Below are 12,872 nucleotides of genomic sequence, written 5' to 3' on the forward strand. Positions count from 1 at the left end.
ATTGTAGACTGAGTTGCTAGACACATTCCCATAAGACTCATGCAGGTTGGATCTGATACCATCTCTGTTCTTCAAAGCTGTGACCTAGGAGATGGTGTCACCTGGTATAAACAAGGCCATCTAGACTCACTTATTTAGAAGGAGATGGAGGTGAGATGTGACTCCTGCTTTAGAAGGGACCACCAGGACAGAGACAATCTTGACCATCTCTACTCCATGTTCAAAGTAAAATCCCTAATCTCCTCACAACCTCCCTTCCTTTCTTTCGCCCTATCTTGATTCACGTATTTATGAATTCTTCGAGTTCCATAACCTCAAAGTATCACAGCCTCAATGCCTTAGAAATGTCTTGAATTTCTTGCAAACATATATGGAATCTTTTAATAGTGTGCATTTGCCACACTCCCCCCCCCTTTTTTTTTGAAACTATCCAAGTTCAAATTTTCTCTCCTTCTCACATTCAATACTTCAATATTCTAACTAAACCTAATCGAACTTCCATACTTCTACTCTATTTTTCTATCTTCTAATTTAAACTCAAATATAGCCTTTCATATAAATGATATAGGTTCCAAGGACCATGTCAAACCTACCTAGTCTGATGTTCAGAAGCTCATGGTCTCATACAAGCTCTCTAGGTGGGTCTGATTCAACAGCACACATACTGGTAATCATATACCTCTGTTGTACTGCATCGCATACATCATTCTCAGATGGGTCATCCTAAATCCCAGATTCCGGGCTAAGCAGCATTTGGTACTTATCTTCCTGTGAGCTAATGAAGTCCAAGTTTTAAGGCATTCCATAATCTGGTTCCAGCTCATAGATAAGGAAATCATCTTGCTCTTACCCTGTGCTTCCCTCAAACAAAAGACTTGCCATCACTCAAATAATCTCCAGGAAATTTCCATCTATTTCTTTTTATACTCCCTTCCTTTATTTCTTATCTAAGAAATATAAATATCATTCATTCAAAATGTAGTGCTAAGGGTCATTTTCTGTACTAATTCCATTCAGCGAGGCTCAACTGAAGGTAAATCCATGCTTGATAGAGTTTAACACTTACTTTGTAGAATGTGGTATAAATAAAAAAAAATAGTAAGAAACTAAAAGCCACATTTTAACTCTCAGTTGCCACTAAATGCTGAACAAGTCATTTAATTTCTAAAAATTTTTCCCCCTCTAGTCTATGGAGAAGATTGGATTAGATTTCTTTTTTTTATGCCAAGAATCCAAATGCCTGGGTTCTAGTTCCAGCTATGTCACTTCCAAGGTCTGACCTTGGGGAAACTACTTAACTTTCCCCAAGATTCGATTTCCTCATCTGTAAAATGTGGATGGAAATAATTCCCGTGTTAAAGGATTATATGTTGAAAAGAGGATAGAACAGTGTCTACCACCTAAATTGTGCTTCATAAATGATATTATTGTCATAAGGCCTTGATGATTTTTTTCAATGCCCTTTGATATTCGGCATAGGAAATACAGACTGAATAAATATGTTTTAAAAGAAAAAACGTTGAACATTAGAGTGAATGATAGGATAATTCATTTAGCCGTGATGCGCTGCTGAGCGAATAATGGATTTGGTCTAAACTGGAGGCAAAGGTGATTAGGTACTGTGGAAAAATAAGACTGAAAAGACAGAGCAAGTCCAGGTATGAAGAATTATGGGAACTACACACTGTTCAAATTTGATACAACAGACAAGTGGAAATCATCATGGCTAGTTGAACAGGGAAGCAATACAGATAAAGAAATGACCCTTTTTTTTTTTTTTTTTTTTGCAGCAGATATTGCATGGATTGGAAACAAGAAGGCATGCATATAGGCAACAAACTTTCATAGGTAATATCGCCTATTTTCATATATACTTCACAAAATAACTAACGGGTTACGAGAAGAGTTACGTATCATTATAGTTAAGCTAATTCTTTCTATCTTACACTGTTTTGGTGAGTTGTGTATAAAAAAGAAGATTTTGCTAAACTGATATATTCTTATAAAAGAAGTATAAATTCTATGTTAAGGATGTATATATTGTATATGCTTTAATATAGTTCTTTCTTGCTGGAGCATCATAAAATTTATAGCATGATATATTAAAAATCCTTCATAGTACATTTCAATAATTAGAAAACATGAATGAGTAGGTTATTAGTTTTGAGTACAACAATAGAAAGAATTGCTTCATAACAAAATGATCAGAATGCTATTTGATGGTGTTATAGGAAAATGTGAGGAGCATAAGGATTTTTTCACCTATGGTGAAACATAGTTAGCCAAAAATTATTTATGCTGAAAATGAAATTCATGATTTTCAAGAAGCTTACAATATACATTTGATTATGTCATCTGAGCTCATTAATTATCCTTTATTCTAATAGCACATATGTAATGGATTGAGTGGTCCCATCATTTCCAGAAAAAAGTTAATGCATTTTTTAATAACTTAGAATTTTGGAATCATAGATCAACAAAAGAACTGGTACCTTTAACATTTAGGACACAGTAGTAAGTTGCTTTCCACAAATCAGTTCTTCCGGGTTCTAACACATCTCCTAAAGGAAATCTTTTCTGGGAATTGAATATTGATATAGCCAAACATTTAACCTACAGGTATTATTTCATTGCTGCTTTTAAGTCAAAATTACATTTCCAGAAATAATTGGTAATTGCAACAAAACTAAATCTTTCTAATTTTAATATTCTTAGCAATCTTCATAACACCTAAGATTCCAAGCAAGAAGTCTTTTATGGACATAGTTAATATAATTTTCACAATTATTTAGTTCTCTATTGAGACTTGTGTCTGTAAATTTGTGTTTTTGTTTCTCCCCAGTTGTCTGTCTCTCTCTCACACACACCCTATGCACACAACCTACACACAAATACTCATACATTGTTTGAATAATTACGCTGCAGTTTTTAGATATTATTTTTAAACTTTAAATTTGAAAATGGCTTATGTCAAAATTTCTTTCTTGGATAGGGGATGCACTACTGGTATCCACTTAGATTATGAATAAAAATTTGGCAAAAATTGTTAACCGTAGCATGTCCCCTGTCCTTGACTGTATTCTTAAGCTCCCTTTGAGTTAATATTTAGCTCATCAGATAATTGTATTTAAGATCTGTGTACCTAGGGGCGCCTGACAGCTCAGTTAGGCAGTTAGGCGTCCGACTCTTGATTTCAACTCAGGTCATGATCTCGCGGTTGTGAGATGCTGCCCTGCATTGGGCTTTGTGCTGACAGCATGGAGCCTGCTTACGATTCTCTCTCTCCCTCTTTCTCTGGCCCTCCCCAGATTGTGCTCCTCTCTCTCTCTCTCTCTCTCTCTCTCTCTTAAAATAAATAAATAAATAAATAAACTTAAAAAAAAAAAAGATTTGTGTATCTAGTCAAATTTCCTACTCTGTATATGTGCCTGAGTCAGGTATTGAATAGAAAAGAGTTGGAAAAACTACAATAAAATAGTAATTATTTAAAATGGCTTAGCCTAGTCTCCCCTCTCACCCTTGGCTCACGTTTTTGTACAGGACTCCCCGGAATTTTTGATTGGTGTACTCTAATCCAGTAGGTCCTTTTATGTTGGGGTGCAATGACCAATAGAAACTACATGGATGGGGGGCACCTGGGTGGCTCAGTCGGTTAAGCTTCCAACTTCATCTCAGGTTATGATCTCGTGGTTTGTGAGTTTGAGCCCCGCATTGGGCTCTGTGCTGACAGCTCAGAGCCTGGATCCTGCTTCAGATTCTGTGTCTTCCTCTCCCTCTGCCCCTCCCCTGCTCATGCTCTGACTCTGTGTTTCAAAAATAAATAAACGTTAGGGGCGCCTGGGTGGCACAGTCGGTTAAGCGTCCGACTTCAGCCAGGTCACGATCTCGCGGTCCGTGAGCTCGAGCCCCGCGTCAGGCTCTGGGCTGATGGCTCGGAGCCTGGAGCCTGTTTCTGATTCTGTGTCTCCCTCTCTCTCTGCCCCTCCCCCGTTCATGCTCTGTCTCTCTCTGTCCCAAAAATAAATAAAAAACGTTGAAAAAAAAATTCAAAAATAAATAAACGTTAAAGAAAGAAAGAAAAGAAAGAAAGAAAGAACCTACATGGATGATTCTGGACTCCCTAAAATTGCTTGTTAAATTTTGTCTTTATGCCTGTATTATTGTTTTCAGGAACAACCTTCATCAAACCCAAGAAATTACTTGTGATCCAAAATAAGGTGAAAAACCACACTTTGGCAGGGAGGGGTAAACTAGAGATCTGGGAAAATGGAGGGACATGGCTCTCTGTAGACCCAAATTTCTTTTAAAAATGGCTTTTTTCCCCTCAGAGCTCATGCCTTTCTTCCTACTGTTTCATAATCTCTGTTTATTTAACATAATAAATGTTTTCAATTACAGCATAAAAGCTCTTGGGTGAACCTCTGTTATTTATCTAAATTAAGCCAAGCAATTTCTAATTTCTTCTGAGGCCTTTTAACGAATGGTTAGATGTTGGACCCGCTCTGGCCCCTTAGTGCCCTGCTGGCCTGTGGGAGATCACTGAATTTTTCATTGTGCTCTTGGGCTCCTCTATGTATGGGATGAGGTTTACACTGTATCAATTCAGAGTTCCCTGCTTTGTTAATATCTGTTTTTTGTGAACACATTACTTACTATTATTTCTTTATTCCTGCTCCCAATTAAAGTGACTCACTTCTACAGCTAATTTACTTATGGAGATAATAAAAAATATAATTATTTAGAAATCTGGAGTCATCGGGGTGGCTCAGTCGGTTAAGTGTGGGACTTCAGCTCAGGTCATGGTATCACGGTCTGTGAGTTTGAGCCCTGTGTCGGGCTCTGTGCTGCCAGCTCAGACCCTGGAGCCTGCTTCGGATTCTGTGTCTCCCTCTCTCTCTCTCTTCCCCTCCTCCACTCTCACTCTGTCTCTCTCTCAAAAATAAATAAGCATTAAAAAAAATTTGAAATCTGGAGTTATTTTCTCTCTCAAATTTACTCCCTGGAAAAATACTTAACAAATTATACACATGTAATGGGAAGAATAATAATTAGTATGTTACACAGATCACTTCCAAAATATTTTAAGACAACTTCTTGTATTGGACAATGCCCACAAATGTGGAAATTCAAAGCTCAACAAGACAGAGTTTACGATATGAAGAAACAGGCCGTCTAGAAAGAGAAACCGACTTGAAACCAAATAATGATCATGCTATATCATAGCTCATAGTCCATTTTTAGTTTTTCCTGATTCTTACTTTTTCGTCAATAGTAGTTTTTCTTTGTCTATTCAGAGCAACTCTTTTGGGGAAGGAGTTTTTTTTTCTCCTCATTATTTACATTATAGAAGGACCACAGGAAAAAAAAATGTTAACAGGTGATTTCTTCCTCCCGCTTATAACTTACTGGACCAGGGTGGGACAATGACTCAAGATGAGCCAAGTAGTTTCTCTTTGACGTTGTTAGAACTACAATGGCTGTGAATGTCATGTATGACCAACCTGTGACATGTAAACTTGGAGATAGTAGTTCATATTCTTTTGGCCCAAGAACCAGAGAAATCCAGACACAGAGATAGGCTAGAATATGTACACAACAGGGGGGAGCTGAGAAGAAAGTACTGAAGGAGTTTTTAGTTTCACTGTTTAACTCCACTCTTCAAAAGGCAGTAAAACCTGCACCAGACTATCAGTCTTCCCACCAGGTACCTACCTTTGTCCTTGTTACCACAAGCGAGAAACTTAAATTTTGTACCTCGGTTTCCTCATTCCTCATAAAAGGGAAATGATCGTAATAGTATGCTACACCATGGTAACACTATATATGACTGTGATAATTATAGTATGTTACCCCAGTAGAAATCCTATGGGTTTTGTTGCAAAGATTAAATGAGTTAATACATATAATGTGTTTAGAGCAGATCTTGGCACCTAATAAGCACTTTGATAAACGTGAGCGGATATTACTATTCTTGCCATTGGATTTCATGGGATAACTCTCAATAATTAAGATAAACTCCATCTTTTACTTTCTGGAGTTAGTTTATGTCACAAAAAGCTTGAAAAATTGCCCTTTCTATAAAGTTGTATATTGACATTGGTGTTTTTACTTTAATTGGCAGCACGGGAGACAGCTTAGGCTGATGGAAAAAATGAACCTTGGCAAAATATTTCTCTAAGCTTCATTTTTCTCTTTGTTAAATGCAAGTCTTAATAACTATTGCATAAGGTTGTTTTAGGATTAAATGATTTACAGTGTCTATCACCTGGCTTATTGTGAATAAGCAACAATTCATATGATATTATGCTTATTATTTTTGGTAGATTTATTCTAATTCATTCTGTATTTATTATTATCTGGGTAACTCTATTGTTGCTTGATTTGTTTCAATTTTGAGCTATTTCACTTCAAAATTGTTTGGGGCTTTTTAGCTAGTTATTTTAGGCCTTAAAATAAGCACTGTAATAAAAGAATTAAGTAATTTTACCCATTATGACTATTAAATACCTAATTTTTTTGTCAATTTTCCAAGAATGACAGTTAAAGTAGGATTTAATGTTAACAGTTTAATCATTTCCTTATAGTTCCTACTCTTAATACACTTCCACGTCAATACATATTAGATAAGTTAGTAATTGTTCTCACCACTCTAAAATTTCAAAGTTCTTCTAGAAGAGAATTAAGATACTATGGTAATCAAACAGGCACTTATAATACAGTTTCCGTTTTCTCTACATTCCTTAAATTCTTTTCTTCATTCCACTTCTATTTATAATACTAGTTGCGTCTTTCCTGTTGATGTTTACATTCAGGATTTCATTATTTTATCAGATCCTAAATCTTCTGAATCAACATATATTAAGGTATAGTTTCACAATTTATTAATCAAATAATTCATATAGTTTTTATGTACCATAAATCTAAGAGGCCTACTGTTTTTAATGTTTTTATTTATTTTTGAGGGAGATTGAGAGCATGAGTGGGGGAGGTGCAGAGACAGAGAAGAGAGAGAGAGAGAGAGAGGATCTGAAGCAGGCTCTGTGCTGACAGCAGACAGCCCAACGTGGGGCTTGAACTCACAAATGGTAAGATCATGACCTGAGCCAAATTCGACACTTAACCAACTGAGCCAACCAGGCTCCTCCAAGAGGCCCAATTCAATAAATACCCTTGTACCCACAAGCAGAAATCAGTGAGGTCAAGAACTTTCGCATATAGTTCAAAACAAAGATGTTTTACAATTTTCAAGCATCCGATACTTGTAAGCATAAAATGGCAACAAACAAAAGCTCTCTGATATTAAGAAAGATACTGGTAAAATGCCTCTTTGCCAATGAGGTATTCAAAAACAAAATGACAAATTATTATGAATTTATTGAAATAAACAATACTCCATAAGAAAACCTATGGATTACAATTAAAACTGTACTCAAAGCAAAATAGATAATTTAAATTTATTTATTATTTAAAAAGAAATATACAAGTAAATAAATTTTCATGTTAATAAATTAGAAAAATAATTTATAATCAATTAAGAAGACATTAAAAAATAAGTCCAAAATAAAGTAGTTTAAAACCAAAACACAAAGGGATTTAAAAATACAATGCCTGCACTTTCAACAATTCAACATATCAGTAAGAGAATTATTTCTAGTATTACAGGTCACAGTCAGCAAAATTGGTGAACTTCTTTTTGAAGATTTAGGTAGTACAATGAAGCAAGAATAGAATAAAAATAAGACATATAAGGAAAAAAATACAAAATTTTCCTTCAATTGAAGATGATATAACTCATTTCTAGAAAATGAAAGAAAATTTATTAAAACCTTATGAAAATGAATAAGACCATTTGGAATACTGGCTGTATATCAGATGAATATACAAAAGTCAATAACTTTCTCTATATTCGCAATAATCAGAAATTCAAGTGGAAAATTAGTACGTCATTGACAATGGTAATCAAGATTGTAAAATCCTAATAAAGTTCTAAAAAGCCATTGGACTATAAAGCATTATTGAAGAACATAAGAAATGTGAATAAATAGAGATATACTCCCACTGAACAGGAAGATCTGATTTTATAAAATCAAGTACAGATACTTTAATGAACTTTATTGAAGTATGATTATATACAGTAAAATGTATACATTTTAATTGTGTAGCTGATAGGTTTTAATGAATGTATACATCACTATAATTTCCACCTATTTTGAGATATGGAACATCCTCATCACATCAGTAGATTCTCTTGTGCCCCTTGTAGGGAATGCCCCCCTTACAGGAAATCTCAGGAAACCACTGATCTGAGTTCTATCAGTATAGATTAGATTTGGCATTTTAGAACTGCACATAAATATAGTAATTTAACAGCTACTCTTGTATTTGGCTTCCTTCACTCTATATAAGGTTTTCAAAATTTATTCTCGTTATTGAATCCATGGTTGTATAAGTGGTTCATTCCTTAATCTGCATATTTCATCATAAGATTATATAATGTTTCCACCTCCTTTCACCTGTTCATGGACAGTTTGGTAATTTCTAGTTTGGGGGCCTTATTAAAGTTGTTATTCTGATATTATACTTGAATGTATCATTCTTTTATGAGCATATTTGAACTGTTCTCTTGTGTGAATTCCTAGGAGTGGGATTACTAATTCATATAGCAAGTGCATTTTAAAATAATTTTACCTGGGGCACCTGGGTGGCTCAGTTGGTTAAGCGTCTGACTTTGGCTCAGGTCATGAGATCACCGTTCATGAGTTTGAGCGCCCCGTCAGGCTATGTGCTGACAGCTCAGAGCCTGGAGCCTGCTTCAGATTCTGTGTTTCCCTCTCTCTGCTCCTCTACAGCTTGCACTCTATGTGTGTGTGTGTCTCTCTCTCTCAAAAATAAAGAAACATTTTAAAAAATTAAAAAAAAAGTTTTTCCTGCTTTCTCCTCAAGGATTTTGATGGCTTCCTGTCTTACATTTAGCTCTTTCATCCATTTGAGTTTGTTTCTGTGTATGGTGTAAGAAACTGGTCCAGGTTCATTCCTCTGCACGTCGCTGTCCAGTTTTCCCAGCACCATTTGCTGAAGAGACTGTCTTTATTCCACTGGATGTTCTTTCCTGCTTTATCAAAGATTATTTTGTGGGTCCATTTCTGGCTTCTTTATTCCCTTCCACTGATATGTGTCTGTTTTTGTGCCAGTACTATACTGTCTTGATGATTACTGCTTTGTAATACATCTTGAAGTCTGAGATTGTGATGCCTCCAACTTTGGTTTTCTTTTTCAGGATTGCATTGGCTATTTGGGGTCTCTTCTAGCACCTCAGCCACAGCAACTTCTTACTCAACGTGTCTCTGGAGGCAAGGGAAACAAAAGCAAAAATGAACTATTGGGACCTCATCACTATAAAAAAATTCTGCATGGCGAAAGAAACGATCAGCAAAACTAAAAAGCAGCCAATGGAATGGGAGAAGATATTTGCAAATGACATATCAGATAAAGGGTTAATATCCAAAATCTATAAAGACATTATCAAACTCAACACCCAAAAAAACAAATAATCCAGTGAAGGAATGGGCAGAAGACATGGATAGACATTTTTCCGAAGAAGACTTCCAGATGGCTAACAGACACATGAGAAGACGCTTCAACATCACTCATCATCAGGGAAATACAAATCAAAACCACAGTGAGATATCACCTCACACCTGTCAGAATGGTTAACATTAACAACTCAGGCAATGACACATGTTGGCAAAGTTGTAGAGAAAGAAGAACACTTTTGCACTGCTGGTTGGAATGCAAACTGGTACAGACACTCTGGAAAACAATATGGAGGTTCCTCAAAAAATTAACTACCCTATGACCCATCAATTGCACTACTAGATATTTATCCAAAGGATACAGGTATGCTGTTTGGAAGGGGCACATTCACCCCAATGTTTATAGCAGCGTTATTGACAATAGCCATAGTATGGAAAGAGCCCAAATGTCCATCAACTGATGAATGGGTAAAGAAGATGTGGTGTGTGTGTGTGTGTGTGTGTGTGTGTGTGTATGTATATATATATATATATGCATACACACACACACACACACACACACACACACACCATGGAATATTAGTTGGCAATCAAAAAGAATGAAATCTTGCCATTTGCAACAATGTGGATGGAACTAGAATGTATTATGTTAAGTGAAATTAGGCAGAGAAAGACAAATATTACATGACTTCACTCATATGTGAAATTTAAGATACAAAATAGACGAACATAAGGGAAGGGAAGCAAATATAATATAAAAACAGTATGGGGGATAAAACATAAGAGACTTAAATACATAGAAAAATTGAGGGTTGCTGGAGGGGTTTGGGATAGGTTAAACGAGCAGGAGGCATTAAAGAGGATAATTGCTGGAATGAACATTAGATGTTATATGTAGGGAATGAATCACTGGGTTCTACTTCTGAAATCATCATTGCACTATATGCTAACTTGGATATAAAATTAAAAGATAAAATAATTTTACCTACTTTATTGAAATACAATTCACATACCATGCAATTCACTCTCTGAAAGTTTACAGTTCAGTGATTGTTAGGATATTCACAGATATTTGCAACATCATCACAGTAAATTATAGAACATTTCCATCGCTTTAAAAAGAAACCTTATGTGTCTTAACTGACCCTCCTCTGTCCCCTCATACTTCTCTCATCCCCAAGAAATCACTATTCTACTTTCTGTCTCTGTAGCTTTTCCTATTCTGGATTTTCATATGGATAGAATCAGGGCATATAGCTTTATGTGATTGGCTACTTTCACTTAGTTCAATGTTTAAGAAGTTTATCCACGTTGCAGTATGTATCAGACCTCCATTCCTTTTTATGGACAAATAATATCCCATTGTATGTATATAACACATGTTGTTTATTCATTTATCCATTGATAAACATGTGGATTGTTTCTACCTTTTGACTACTATAAATTATGCTAGTATATGTGTTGTTATGTAAGTTTATTTGTATAAACATGTTCTCATTTTGCAGGGGAATTGCTGAGTCATATGATAATTCTATTTTTAACCATTTGAGGGACTACCTTATTGTTTTCCAAAGCAGTTGCACTATTTTAAATTCCCACAAGTAATGTATGAGAATTCCCATTTCTCTATATCTTCACTAATACTTGTTACTTGATTTTTTGATTCTACCCATCCTAACTGGTATGAAGTGATATCTCACTGTGGTTTTGCTTAGCATGTGCCTGATGACCAATGATGCTGAGCATCTTTGCTTGTGCTTATTGGTCATTTGAATATCTGCCTTCCCTGGAAAATGCCTATTCTAATTTTTTCCCAATTGATTGCTTGGGTTATTTGTCTTCATATTAAATTGTGAGGCTTCTTTATATATTTCATGCAAAATCTGTCTTCAGATATATGATTGGCAAATGTTTTCTTCCATTCTGTGATTGTAACTGAACCCGAATTTGTCTGCCCGATGCACAGCAAAGAAAATCACTAAGACCTCAGGCATGCATCGAGGAAAGGGTTGATTCAAGAGGTAGCCAAACAAGAAGATAGGAGGACAAGACTAAAATCCCCCTTCCTGAAATGGGAGAGAACAAGTATTTTATAACCATAGGGGTTGAGATTACATACATATTGATGAAAAGGGAGGGGAAACTTACAACTATTCACAAGAAAAGATGGAGGATGCACACTGGGCAAACATATAGGTAACACGTATCTCATGTTCACTTTGAGATGGAGACAACATCAGAATGAGGCAAAATTCAGCCTCTGACATCAGGAGGACCTTAGGACAGGAGAAGGGGCGAAGGGCATGCTCTGAGAGCTGGTATAAACTGCATGAAGTCTTGGGCTAGTTATGTCAGGCAAGGTATGCAGGGCCTTGCTTGTTCATAGGCTTGAACCATGTCATTTGACGCTGAGTCCAAGTTTCTGCCTAGACAGCTGATGAATTAGTTAGTGGAGCCTGAAAAGACACAATAGCTGATTAGGGAGAAACAGTTCTTGGAAAAACGAGCTTTAAATTTTCTGCTAGTTGCAACCTCATTAACCCTATGGGGCACAGTTTCATGATTGTCTTTTCACATTCTTGGTAGTGTCCTTTGAAGCACAAAGTTTTGAATTTTGATTAAGTTAAGCTAATTTTTCTTTTGCTTGTGCTTTTGGTATCATATTAAAAAATGTCTTGCTGAAGATTATGTCTGTTTTGTTAAAAGATTTTTTTTTTAGTTTTAGCTCTTACGTTTAGGTCCTTGATCCATCTTACGTTGATTTTTGTATGAAGTGCAAGGTAAGTGTCCAATTTCATTCTTTTGCATGGGGACTTCCAGTTTTCCAATTCATTGAAAAGACTGTCCTTTCGGGGCGCCTGGGTGGCTCAGTCGGTTAAGCCTCCGACTTCAGCTCAGGTCACGATCTCGCGGTCCGTGAGTTCGAGCCCCGCGTCGAGCTCTGGGCTGATGGCTCAGAGCCTGGAGCCTGCTTCCAGTTCTGTGTCTCCCTCTCTCTCTGCCCCTCCCCCATTCATGCTCTGTCTCTCTCTGTCCCAAAAATAAATAAACGTTAAAAAAAAAATTAAAAAAAGAAAAGACTGTCCTTTCTCCATTAAATGGTTTGGGCACACTTACCAAAAGTCAGTTAGCCATAGATGTATGAGTTTATCTTGGAACTCTTAGTGCTGTTCTATTCATCCATGTGACCTTGCTAGTGTCAGTAGACTGTCTTTTATTTTTTTCAGCTTTATTGAGGAATAATTGACAAATAAAATTGTAACATATTTAAAGTGTACATTGTGAATATTAATATATGTATATATTGTGAAAGAATTCCTCCCATATAACTAATTGACA

General features: G+C 36.0%; 1 long non-coding RNA gene across 1 annotated transcript in view; it reads left to right on the plus strand.

Moving 5' to 3' along the window:
• LOC132667533 (uncharacterized) overlaps positions 1-10,034 on the plus strand; it is a 37,466-nt gene extending 27,432 nt beyond the window's left edge. The window contains exons 2-3 of the long non-coding RNA XR_014137671.1: positions 1,794-1,848; positions 9,278-10,034. This is a non-coding gene — a long non-coding RNA (uncharacterized LOC132667533). The remainder of the gene's footprint in view (positions 1-1,793; positions 1,849-9,277) is intronic.
• Positions 10,035-12,872: the final 2,838 nt, after the last annotated feature.

The sequence above is a fragment of the Panthera onca genome, chromosome B2 (assembly GCF_046562875.1).
Source record: "Panthera onca isolate mPanOnc1 chromosome B2, mPanOnc1 haplotype 2, whole genome shotgun sequence".
Classification (NCBI taxonomy): domain Eukaryota; kingdom Metazoa; phylum Chordata; class Mammalia; order Carnivora; family Felidae; genus Panthera; species Panthera onca.